This window comes from Scyliorhinus canicula, chromosome 9 (assembly GCF_902713615.1).
Source record: "Scyliorhinus canicula chromosome 9, sScyCan1.1, whole genome shotgun sequence".
Lineage (NCBI taxonomy): Eukaryota > Metazoa > Chordata > Chondrichthyes > Carcharhiniformes > Scyliorhinidae > Scyliorhinus > Scyliorhinus canicula.
In genome coordinates this window covers 103,943,487-103,956,942 of record NC_052154.1, presented here as the reverse complement: position 1 = coordinate 103,956,942, position 13,456 = coordinate 103,943,487, and the positions used below count along the sequence as shown (strand labels likewise).

The window sequence follows — 13,456 nt, the reverse complement described above, 5'->3', positions numbered from 1 at the left end:
GTATTTATGTGGAAGGTGCGCAGGGACGCGCACTAGAGGAGTTATCATTAAAGTTACCCTGACACTTAGGCGCGCAGGCAGCAGAGCTCGCGGCCATTGCATACATAGTGGACCACCCAGATTCGTTCCCCAGCCCAGCAGACATATATTCGGACAGTCTGTATGTCTGTAACAGCCTCACAGATTTTCTACCCCTGTGGAGGACAAGAGGTTTTGTCTCCGCGGACGGGAAGCCCCTTCCATCAGCCCCATTGCTCCGCCATATCCTAGAACAGGCAAAGGATAGGACGTATTGCATTATTAAGGTTAGAAGCCACCATCGGTCATCCCCCCCTGGAAATGTGAAAGCCGACGCACTGGCTAAACCAGGTTCCAGGCGAGGTCATTTTTGGACACCCCCAGCTAGCGCACCAGCTAGCACCCCTGTGAGTTCAGTTCAGGTCTTACAGACAGACATAGAGGATTTAGTACAGACACAGAGGCAGGACGAAAATCTCCGGGAGATTTTAAAAGGAAACTTTGTGGCCCAGTACGACAAATTCAAACACACTTTGACCACACATGAGGGTGTGATTATCAAAGGCAAGTTGTATGTGGTTCCTGAGAAGGACAGGAAGGAAATGATTGCCTTATTCCATGATGGTCATGGACACAAAGGGATCGACCCTACCACAGCCCACCTCAGGCAGCTCTGTTGGTAGCCCAATTTAAGAGACGATGTAACGCACTACATTGAGAACTGTTTGATTTGTGCACAGAATAACCCAGAAAGGTATTCAAAGAAGGCACAACTCAGCCACACTCGCCCCGTTAATGGCCCCTGGACTAACCTCCAGATCGATTTTATAGGTCCATTGCCCCCTTGCAGGAATGGCTATAAATATGTTCTGGTGGTCATAGACACGTTTACGAAATGGGTAGAGGCATTCCCATCTCGTACAAACACAGCAAAGACAGCTGCAAAGATCCTGACCCACCACATTTTTACTCGATGGGGACTCCCCAGAAGTATTGAATCAGACCAGGGATCTCATTTTACAGGACGGGTCATGAAGAACGTCCTGACCATATTCGGCATTAAACAAAATTTCCACATTGCGTACCACTCCCAGTCAAGCGGAATAGTGGAACGCATGAATCGGACTCTAAAATCGACCCTTAGAAAGATGGTACAGGAGAACAATTCAACTTGGGATTCAGTGCTCCCATTCGCACTTATGTTTATACAAAATAATGTTTCAGCATCAACAGGTTTCACCCCACACACACTCATGACCGGACGCCCTATGAAAGGTTCAGAATTCCTTTTAGGACTCGACATGACCAGCCCAGAAGTGACGGCCCTCACACACGAGACAGCAGTAAAACAATTAGTTGAAACTGTAAGGTCAGCTCAGTTAGCAGCCGCAGTAAAATTGGGTAAGAAACAGAAACAGAGCAAGGCTTGTTTCAACAGGACTGTCCATACCACAGAATTTCAGGTTGGACAACAGGTAATGTTATCTGTGTATAACCCCAGCACGTTTTTGGCCCCGAAATTTTCTGACCCATACTCAATTTCGGACAAAATCAGCCCGTCAGTATATAAGATCAAGTACCCCAACGGGAAGACTGCGTGGTTCCATATTAACCAGTTAAAGGCATATGGAACACAGTCAAACCACTCACACCATGTCCTGCTAGAGGCAGCAGAACACCTCGCCCCGCCTACAAGAGACACATTTCCACCCTCCCCCTCACAGACCAGTTCCTCATCGGACTCGACCTCGACTCCGCCCCTTGACTTCAGACCACGCCCCAAAACGCCCACAAGCTGCCACACAGAGACAGCGAATGTGACTTTGACGACAACCACAGCACGCCTCTCTACTGCCCTGATACACCGGACCCCACACACACCAACTACGACCCCGACTACAGTGATTTAGAGATCACGTACAGTAAAACTCCAGACCCACACCCAAACCCACCGCCCAACTATGACGACCCCGACGACATTCACACAAACTCAGACCCCACGATTTGGCACAGGGACAATTCTTGGAGACTTGTCCGAAATGACGAGAGTGACCCCCGGTCACATAACGCAATGATTGCATGCCTGATCCATACAAGGGTATGGGATCCGGGAGAAGAGGATGATTCTGAGTCTGACTCCCGACACGGCAACCCCTTTGCAACCCTGTTCGCAGAGAAGGAAGAGAATTGAGGTGTCCAAATTATGTAAAAAGAGGAACCGCTTGAGAGATAAACGGTGTCCTTTCTGATGGAACCTACACGCATGTTGGTGATGTTTGTATGTTTGTTTGTTAAATGTTTGTTTTTGGAGATTGGCCACTCGGTTTTCAGCTGAAAAGCTTGTGACCACCTCACATGCACGTTAAGTTTGTCCGCAGAAATCTCTGAGAACTTGACTCAGCTGCAATGTCTGGAGCCCAACTTAAGACTTCACCCTTCACACCACTAGGAGCATCTTGGCTCCCCCTTTTTTTAGGTGCCCCTCTATTCTGGGAATAGAGGCTGCAATTCCACAATGAACACATTCATGCCCGTTCGTTCCAGGTCGCTCAGGCAGTGGAGAAACGGCATTGAGGACCCACCCTGTCTGAGGACCCCCCCCATCTGGTCAGCTAAGCTCGGGTACAGCACAGCATGCCCTACCCGGGGATCCCATTCAAATCTTACCCGTCGCGGCCCATACGCAACTCATTCGGATATCTCATTTCTAAAGTTTGGTTTCATTTTTTGTTTGAGGTAGCCCTTCGGCTGCCATTCCTTATGCTATTTACATCCAGGAACATGCGGATGGTAAATCACAAAACATGTGAGACGGCTCGCAGCGGCAAGGTTGTTAAGTGTATGTCTGGTCCTAAATTCGCTTTTGAAAAAAAATGAGGGGAGTCACAGGGTGTGACTTGGCCATTCATTTAAGGGACAATTGGAATGGGAGGACAGATACAATAACATTACAGGTATTAAACGAATTATTGACAGATACTATGCTTGATCCCATAGCTTTCGAACGTTCGAAGGAAGGATCAGAGCAAGATCAGCAATACAAAAGGACAGAAGGAAGAGAAGAAAGAAGACCGTGATGACGAACTACATGTTTTCAGTTATTGTTTTTGTATTTTTGCGCGTGGACGCAAACCCTTTTTCCCCTATGACCCCCACCATTAATGTTTCCCAGACACCGACTTCTCAAAGCCCAGTAAGGAACAGCGATTACCAGACCTGGTGCACAAAATTTATGAATTGGTACTCCCTTTCGTATGTCATTGAATCACTTTTGGTGATAGCAGCTCTCTGCATCGTAGTGCAGACACTCAGGTTAAGAAAATGGAGAAGCAGAGCCTCCCACTCTTGCGCCTCGACCATACACAGAGTACAATCCCCTATTTTCGGCTTCCACCAATCCCCCCAACCCCTTGATGTGTAATGAATGATTTAATTTGAATCGCTGTTGTAAATAAAGACCTTTTCTGATGTTTTGTAATGTTCTGATCTTGACTGCCGAGCCAGAAATGGAATGTAATGATAATGTTATGAATAGGAAGTTAGATTGTTTAAATGTGTAAGGGAGTGTAGTTTACAAAGGATAGTTAGAGGTTCCCTAGTAATGCATGTCCCCTTTGACATAGCACCAACCAGAGACTGTTAGATAAAACATTTTTGTGCCATAATTGAGGAAAGTGTAGAGGCCATGGGACTCGCTGAGATCAGGGAACACAAAGACACCGAACTTGGGTGATCCTTCATGATTTTTCATGAGGATCGCAAGGAGGGAGTGTAGCCACCTGGGGTGGCCACTGCCCAACACAAGATGGAAGATTGCAAGGAATGCAGGGAAATTGGACATATTGTAAAAGCAAGCAGCTTGCAAAGCGCTTGTATATTCAGACTACTGCAGAAACCAGTTCTGACTGCTGCAGAAACCAGACAGCACTATGAAAAGAAAACAGTTAGCATACTAATGAGGCGATACCGGGCGATACCCAGGTACAATGGATACAAGTTAAACACAAATCGATACATTGAATGGAAGGCCAGACTTCTCGGCGCCAAAGAAATCCAAAACAATAAGTCTCAAGAACCGCCCCAGTGATCGAGGAACTGCCCCGTTATTGGGGAATTCAAATCAATCGATTGGGAAGAGACCCAATCGATTGCGAGTGTATAGAGGGTCTGCCCAGGTGGGCGCGAGACCCTGAGAGGAGAATAAGACAGAGCCCGATCCCAGCTCTCTCTCTCTGCCAGCCACTCCTTGACCAGCTAGCCCTCCCAGCAGAACACCGTTGCAGCAGAAGAACCTTGAGGAGGAGAGGTCTGGACAGCAGCCGCCAACAAGTAAGTGTCACAACGCACGCTACGAGAGTAGACACTCCTGACCCCTTTAGACCATAACTACTGGAAACCTGCGGACCCAGGACAAAGCTAGAGGCCGTTGTTCCCTGATCCGGCAGTCCCCTTATCCAGATAAGTATTTGGCCTAGTAGGGTTAGCTTAGTCTTATAGTTTTATATGCATGATTAGTAGATTACTGTAATATAATAAATATGTCTTGTTTGAACTTACTAACTGGTGTATGGATTTATTGCTTTGAACTTGACCTTGAAACTTGTGACGGTATCTTAACGATACCTGGCGACTCCAAAGCTAAGGAACGAAACAGAGCCAAATTGAGTGTAAAGCACACTCACCCAGAACGAGCAACACTGTGAAAAGCCCCTAGTCGCCACATTCTGGCACCTGTCCGGGGAGGCTGGTACGGGAATTGAACCGGGGGGAGGGGGGCTGTGTATGTTAAAGATGGCTATGGGTAATCCCTGATTCCTTTTTGTCATTTGTTTATGCAAACATGCGGGCTGATGTTTGGAGGTTGGTGGGAAGAGGGATCGTTGTCTATTGTTACAGGGATTGACATATCTGTTGCTGATTATTGTTTATTGTTGGTGGGTGTAAATTCGGGAGTAAATGTGAAAAAGGAGAATAAAAATATTTATTAAAAAAAATAACATTCCTGTTGTCTGGATATGGCCTCACCATCTGGTGGCCATGGAAGGTGGCAGGCAAGTCAGGGTGAGCACTCTGCCCTAGACCATGCTGAGTCAGTGCCCACAGACCTAGACCATGCTGAGTCAGCATCCACAGATCTGGACCATGCTGAGTCAGTGCCCACAGACCTGGCCCATGCTGAGTCAGTGCCCACAGACCTAGACCATGCTGAGTCAGTGCCCACAGACCTGGCCCATGCTGAGTCAGTGCCCACAGACCTGGCCCGTGCTGAGTCAGTGCCCACACACCTAGCCCATGCTGAGTCAGTGCCCACAGATCTGGACCATGCTGAGTCAGTGCCCACAGCCCTGGCCCATGCTGAGTCAGTCCCCACAGACCTGGCCCATGTTGAGTCAGTGCCCACAGACCTGTGTTTATTATTTTGAAATTATGTTTGTATGTTTGGAACATAGAACATTACAGCACAGAACAGGCCCTTCGGCCCTCGATGTTGTGCCGAGCAATGATCGCCCTACTCAAACCCACGTATCAACCCTATACCCGTAACCCAACAACCCCCCCCTTAACATTACTTTTTTTTAGGACACTACGGGCAATTTAGTATGGCCAATCCACCTAACCTGCACATCTTTGGACTGTGGGAGGAAACCGGAGCACCCGGAGGAAACCCACGCGCACACGGGGAGGACGTGCCGACTCCGCACAGACAGTGACCCAGCCGGGAATCGAACCTGGGACCCTGGAGCTGTGAAGCATTTATGCTAACCACCATGCTACCGTGCTGCCCCATTTCTGTTTATAACAGAAATAATTATTTTGTTTTAATGGGTTGAGTTGGCTGGATGGTTTCAATAGGTGCCAGATGTAACTGAATGGCAATGTGTGGTGCGGGGTTTTGGGTTCGGTTATCACATAATGATTGTTTGTAAAGGAGACACTGCCATTGGCATGAGGAAACATCAATGCCTTTGATGCCTGCCTGAGGTTTTGCAAAATACAAGCATCCCTGGTGTCCAACCTCACTGAAGATTCCTGTTGTCTATATCCACATCCTCACCCTACGTCCCTCAGGGTCTTCCTCAAATCCCTCACTGGAGTGATCCACCCTGGTCAGTACAGCTGACTCATTTTCCTCAACCTCCATTGGGCTCCCCCCCTTGGCTGACCCAGTTGTGCAGAGCGCAGCATGCCACAACTATGAGGGAGACAGACTCTGGATGCTGGGGAACCCAGCCATTGCCACAAACCCTTGTGCTCTCTCCACTTGGCTGCTTTAGTCTGTGAATAAATGTGCAGTCTTGTCTAAACATGGCATCAGTCACCAGCTTGACACAACTGTGTGAGGTTGATCGAGAGATGTTGCACAGCCCTGAAAAGAGCCTAAAAAAAGCCGACAAGGCATGGAAGCTGAACATCATTGTGTCCATCAAAGCCACTGGAATGGGGACCCCACCCACACAGTGAGTAGTGATTTACAGACCTATCATGTCACATATCACACTCACTGTGTCCCTGAAGAGGCAGAGCCTCCTGTGGCACTGGACCTTAGATATTTGGAGGTAGTTGGAGGACTGTCTGTATGCTCTAGCTGCCGGGTAGTGGTGTACTCAGTGTTCTCCCCCTTGGCCTTCCTGCTGGCCCTCCATCAACTGAGCCCATGACTCATCGATTAAAGGTCTCTCCCCTGGGATGCTCCATGTGCTCACCTGGTCTCCTCTCCCTCCTGCCCCTCTTTTCCACTTCAGAGGAGGCCCCAGCAGCAGATTACACTATTCCCATTGGACCAGTGCCTTGCAAATTAAGGAGCATTGTGCGGCAATCTTTAGGGAAACCTTCCAGGGAAGATAAAGTCTTGAAATGCAATGAGGCAGGTTTGAAATGCTACCAGAATCAAAAAAACTCTGGGGCAACTTTTCAGTCATACAGTGATGAACTGACAATGGCAGAGAAAGTGCCTGTTCTCCAGGGACCTTTAAGCCCACCCTTGGTTGAGGAAATGACAAAAATGTGATTTCCACCCACCCATTTTGCCTGCGCAATGAGCTGAAAATCGTACAGGCAGTGTGTGAATCGCTGTTTGTTGGATTGTTCATGGCCTTAATTGGCCCTTTAATGATCAGTGGGTACACACCAGACTTCCGCCGACTTTAAAATTTGTGTGTGAGTGATGACATCAGGAAGCGCATCCTTAAAATAGCACTTAGTGCTATTTTACATCTTTCCTGACCTCCGAATGATCAAATCCGGCCTCTCTGTGGTATATCCGGCTAATGTTGACTCTACCTTTCTAGATACAATAATCCTGGAATCGTGCTAACTGATGCACCTGTGTCGAGCTCCATGTTTACCAGGACTCCGTTCAACTTCCACAGTATCCTGCAAATTTCTATTAAATTTTCTTGTGCTTGGGATTGTACGAATCTCAACTGATCCCTCATTGACATGCTGCTATTCATCAACCGGCTGTAGTGATTGCTATTTCCTTCAGTCAGCGTTCTCTAATTTACCTTCTAACAGCATGCTTTGGCAAAGTGACTCTTCTTCATCGGCTGTCATACAGCCTTCAGAAATAGACAATTCTCTGACCAATGTTAGCCTGAACAATAATAACAGGACTTTGTGGTACCTAGTTTGCCACCTTTTGAGCCTTCAAGCTTAATCAGCTGCAGCGTATTTGGTTGAGTAGATGACTTTTTTTATTTGTTTGTTCATGAGACGTGAGCATTGCTGGCTAGGCCAGCTATTATTGCCCATCCTGAATTTCCCTTGAGGAGGTGGTGGTGCGTAGCATTCTTGAACGGGTTCAGTCCCTGTGGTGTAGGTACATCCACAGTGTCATGTGAGAGTACCTTTAAGAAATGGGTGTTTATAAAATAGCTGTAGTGGGTGTACCTTTAACAAATGGGTGTTTATAAAATAGCTGTAGTGGGTGTACCTTTAAGAAATAGTGTTTATAAAATAGCTATAGTGGGTGTACCTTTAAGAAATAAGTGTTTATTGAATGGCTGCAGTGATGTCAGAGTGCATGTGGAGCTGGGCTGTCTGTCTGCTTTTTCTTTCGCTTTGGACTGTCTGCTACAGGATGTGTTTTAGTTTTGTTTTGAGAGCTGGATAGCTATAGTCACAGCAAGAAGGTATATTAGTCTCTCTCTCTGCAATCCAAAAACTGTCTCCAGATCCTTTGGTGATTTAAAATAATTCCTGTTTCTATAGAGAAGTTAAACCTGATGTCTTTCTGTAAAAAGGTTATTTTTGTCTTATGGATGCTGCAAGGAAAGATTAAGAGTTACTTATAGAGTATTGTATTCTTTGAGGGATTTATTGGTGTTGATAGTTGTTAAGATGTTTACTGTGGGTTTATAAAGTGTTCACTGGTTTCATAAATAAACATTGTTTGAATTTTAAAATACTTTAACTCTCTGTTGCACGACACCTGTAAATTAGGCCCGTGTGTTCCCCATAACCACAATCTATTCAAAGTTATGGGTCAGGTGAACTCTATGATACCTTTTGGGGTTCTCTAAACCCTGGCCCATAACAATAGTGATGTCTATAGGTAATGCTTTCAACAAGCTATGTCAAAAGTTACCTTTGCAAATTCAGAAACTTACTGCGAATGCATCTGCTTTTGAAACCAGACACAAATCTGTCCTGCAATGCTCTCTCTCTCGAAATCACTATCACCATTCCTGGACATGCCCTATCTCACAGGCAGGACAGACCCATCAGAGGTGGCGGCATAGTAGATGCAGTCGGGAGGGAGTTGCCCTGGGAGTCCCGAACATCGACTCTGGACCCCATGAAGTCTCGTGGCTTCAGGTTAAACATGAGCAAGGAAACCTCCTGCTGATTACCATATATCACCCACTATTAACTGATGAATCAGTACTCCTGCATGTTGAACACCACTTGGAGGAAGCACTGGGGGTGGCAAGGGCACATAATGTGCTCCGGGTGGGGGACTTCAATGTCCATCACCAAGAATGGCTCAGTATTCCCACCACAGACCGAGCTGGCCAGGTCCTAAAGGAATAGCTGCTTGACTGGGACTGCAGGAGGTGGTGAGGGAACCAGCAATTGGGAAAAACATACTTGACCTCATCCTCACCAATCTGCCTGCTGCAGATGCATCTGTCCATGACAGTATCGGTAGACGTGAACACCGCACAATCCTTGTGGAGGCAAAGTCCCATCTTCACATTGAGGATAAACTCCATCATGTTGTGGAACTACCACCATACTAAATGTGATAGACTTCGAACAGATCTAATAACCCAATACTGGGCATCCATGAGGTGCCCTGGACCATCAGCAGCGGCAGAATTGTATTCAACCACAATCTGCAACCTCATGGCCTGGCATAACCACCACTCTACCATTACCACCAAGCAAGGGGATCGACCTGGTTCAATGAAGAGTGCAGGAGAGCATGCCAGGAGCAACATCAGGCATACCGAAAAATGAGGTGTCAACCTGGTGAAGCTACAACACAGGACTAAACAGCATAAGCAGCAAATAATACACAGAGCTAAGCAATTCCACAACAAACACATCAGATCTAGGCTCTGTGGTCCTGCCACATCCAGCCATGAATGGTGATGGACAATGAAACAACTCACTGGAGGTGGAGATTCCACAAAGATCCCCATCCTCAATGATGAAGGGGCCCACCACAAATGTGCAAAAGACAAGGCTGAAGCATTTGCAACAATCTTCAGCCAGAAATGCCGAATGGATGATCCATCTTGGACTCCTCCGGAGGTTCTCAGCATCACAGAGGTCAGTTTTCAGCCAATCCAATTCACTCCACGTGATATCATCAAACGGCTGAAGGCACTGGATACTGCAAAGGCGATGGGCCCTGACAATATACCGGCAATAGTACAGAAGACTTGTGCTCCAGAACTTTCTGCACCTCTATCGAAGATGTTCCAGTACAGCTACAACACTGGTATCTACCCGGCAATGTGGAAAATTGCCCAGGTGTGTCCTGTACACAAGAAACAGGCCAATTCCAACCCAACCAATTATCGCCCTATCAGTTTACTCTCCATCATCAGCAAAGTGATGGAAAGAGTCATCAACAGTGCTATCAAGCGGCATTTACTTCACGGATGCTCAGTTTGGGTTCCACCAGGATCACTCAGCTCCTGACCTCATTACAGCCTTAGATCAAACATGAACAAAAGAGCTGAATGCCAGAGGTTAGGTGAGAGTGACTTCCCTTGACATCAAGGCAGCATTTGACCGAGAGTATGGTATCAAGGAGCCTTGGCTAAACTGGAGTCAATGGGAATCAGGGGGAAAACTCTCCGCTGGTTGGAGCCATACCTGGCACAGAGGAAGATGGTTATTGTGGTTGGAGGTCAATCATCTCAACTCCAGGACATCATTGCAAGAGTTCCTCAAGGTAGTGTCCTAGGCCCAACCACCTTCGGCTGTTTCATGAATGATATCCCTTTCATCATAAGATCAGAAGTGGAGATGTTTGCGGATGACTGCACAATGTTCAGCAACATTTGCGACCCTTCAGATAATGAAGAAGTCCATGTCCAAATGCAGCAAGACCAGAACAATATCCAGGCTTGGGCTGACAAGGGGCAAGTTACATTCACGCCACACAAGTGCCAGGCAATGACCATCTCCTGCAAGAGATGGTCTAACCACCGGCCCTTGACATTAATGGCATAACTCACCTCTTGATTCTCCCCAAAGCCTGACCACCATCTACAAGGCACAAGTCAGGAGTGTAATGGAGTACTCTCTACTTGCCTGGATGAGTGCAGCTCCAACAATCAAGAAGCTGAACACCATTCAAGACAAAGCAGCCCGCTTGATTGCTCCCCTTCCACAAACATTCAAAACCTCCACCACGAATGAACAGTGACAACCATGTGTACCATCTACAAGATGCACTGCAATAACTCACCAAGGTTCCTTAGATAATACCTTCCAAGCCCATGACTACCATCAAGAAGGACAGGAGCAGCAGATACCTGGGATCCCATCCCCTGTAGGTTTCCCTCCAAGTCCAAAATTATAATAGAATCAAAGAATCTCTACATTCAGCTCATTGAGTTTGCACCAACACTCTGAAAGAGCACCCCACCTAGGCCCATTCTCCTGCTCTGTAACCCCACCTAACCTGTACTTCCCTGGGCGTGAAGGGTAAATTTTACCATGGCCAATCCACCTAACCATCCCAACTGGAAATACATCATCGCTCCTTTACTGTTGCTGGGGCAACATTCTGGAACTCCCTCCCTAATAGCATAATGGGTGTACCCACACTTCAAGGACTGCAGCAGTTCAAGAAGGCAACTCACCACCACCTTCTGAAGGGCCATAGGGATGGGCAATAAATGCTGGCCTAACCAGCATCGTCCACATTCCGTAAATGAATTTTTAAAAAAATTGTCCAAAATTATAATAGAATCAAAGAATCTCTACATTCAGCTTATTGAGTTTGCACCAACACTCTGAAAGAGCACCCCACCTAGGCCCATTCTCCTGCTCTGTAACCCCACCTAACCTGTACTTCCCTGGGCGTGAAGGGTAAATTTTACCATGGCCAATCCACCTAACCTGCACATCTTTGGACTGTGGGAGGAAACAGGAGCACCCGGAGCAAACCCATGCAGACACAGGGAGAATATGCAAACTCCACACAGACAGTGACCCAGGTTGGAATGAACCCTGGCACTGTAAGGCAGCAGTGTTAACGAATGGACAGTTTTTCAAGGCCACGATAAATGTCCTCACTAGGTAAGTGATTCCTTTTTCCAAAGCCTTCTGCAATCTCCAATAGTTGAGGACCATAGAGCTACTCAAATTTACAAAAGATCCCCAATTGTAGCATGTCTTTTGCTCCTCCTGGGGCAAACAAATTATTGAGTGGTTTACACACCTCTGGGCTTTATTCAGTTCTAAATAACCCTTTCCCTATCCCCTACTTCCTGATTAACGTCTAGATTATCAGGAACATCAAGGATATTATTCATGGTGAAATAGATCACTAACCACCCCACATACCGGAAAGACTGTTAGTCACAGTTGTACTCTCTGTTGCCCATCTTCAAAGGTCAGTCCACCCATATGGAGAAACAACCTTTCACTGAGACTGAATTTTGAAAATAATTTATCAGCAAAATAACTCACAATTCCTTTATTGGTTTGTTCGAAGATTCTCCAACTCAAATTTGTTCAGCTCTAGAATCAATGCCACCTTGTTGCCAGATGATCATACCTTTGCAGGGCAGAAAAGAGACAGTGTGCAGCACTTGGAGTTTAAAGAACCCAACTGTAAAATGAGTTTATTCCAGTTTGACTATATATACATATATACACAAATGGCCACAAGAGAGTGCTATTACACTTCAGGACCTAACCTACCGCTCCTCCCTGTAGACTTTAGCAACTTGGAAATACTTGTAGTATAGCAACAATCAAAAAACATCAGCCGCCAACTGGTGCATCATTAATTGATGATCCCTTTGAATACTACTTTTAGGGATCTTTCCTGTGTTTTGCTATGTGAGGAGAAAGTGAATTGCTGGAATATTCTGTTGTGTTATGGGTTCATTTTATGTCTCAATGAGATCTTGATATTTATAAGTTTAAACTTGAGGCTTTTATTGTTTGTCTTTAACTATTTACAAATCCCAGGTTACTGGCATGCATGGTTCTGCTCACCATGCATGGATCTGATTCTGACTGTCACTAACTGTCTCAAACTACCACCAGTTGCTTCTAGAATGTTGTCCTTGGATGTAATACCATGGGCTTGATTCTCCGCACCCCGACAGTGAAGTCGCGGTCGGTGCCGGAATGGAGAATCCATTTCCCTGCATGGAATCAGGATGGCGCGGGTTTCTCGATTCTGCGGTACCTACCTGGGGCCATTGCTGGAGGTCCGCTCCGCCATTCTCCGCCCCCGACCGGCCGAAATCCCGACAGCGTGGACCACTCATGGTCCAGCCAGTCGGGAAACAAGCGTGGCAGCTGCGGACTCAGTCCGTGGTCACCTTGGTCGGGGGCGGGCCGATCGGAGGGCGGGGAGGGCCTTATTCACGGCCGGGCAATGGTCGGGCGGGCGATCAGGGTCGGGGGCGCGGCCGATCGGGGGCTCTATTTTTAGTGTCCGGCTCCGCGGTCTGAGTCTGCCATGGAGCACGGCGCGGTCGCTGGAGGCCGTCAGTGTGTGCATGCGTGGCCTCTGACCAGGAAGTGTGGGGACCCGTATCTGCAGCAGAAGCTAGATGTATGCTGGGTACTGTCATTATATACACATCAGTATATGATGGTGCAGAGGCACACACTGACTGACACACTGCAAGACCAATCAACACACACAACACATCTCACAGTTTGGCGTGCAGCCGGATGCTGACAAGGTATCTGCCGTTAAGGCCATGAAGACACCGGAGGACAAGAAGGCGGT

The 13,456-nt window shown here is 47.1% G+C and overlaps 1 protein-coding gene across 1 annotated transcript in view; it reads right to left on the bottom strand.

Moving 5' to 3' along the window:
- LOC119971586 (CD59 glycoprotein-like) overlaps window positions 1-12,262 on the bottom strand; it is an 85,888-nt gene extending 73,626 nt beyond the window's left edge. Inside the window, exon 1 of the mRNA XM_038807356.1 lies at window positions 12,175-12,262. The gene's annotated coding sequence lies outside the window, so the exon portion shown is untranslated. The remainder of the gene's footprint in view (window positions 1-12,174) is intronic.
- Between the last annotated feature and the right edge of the window lie 1,194 nt (window positions 12,263-13,456).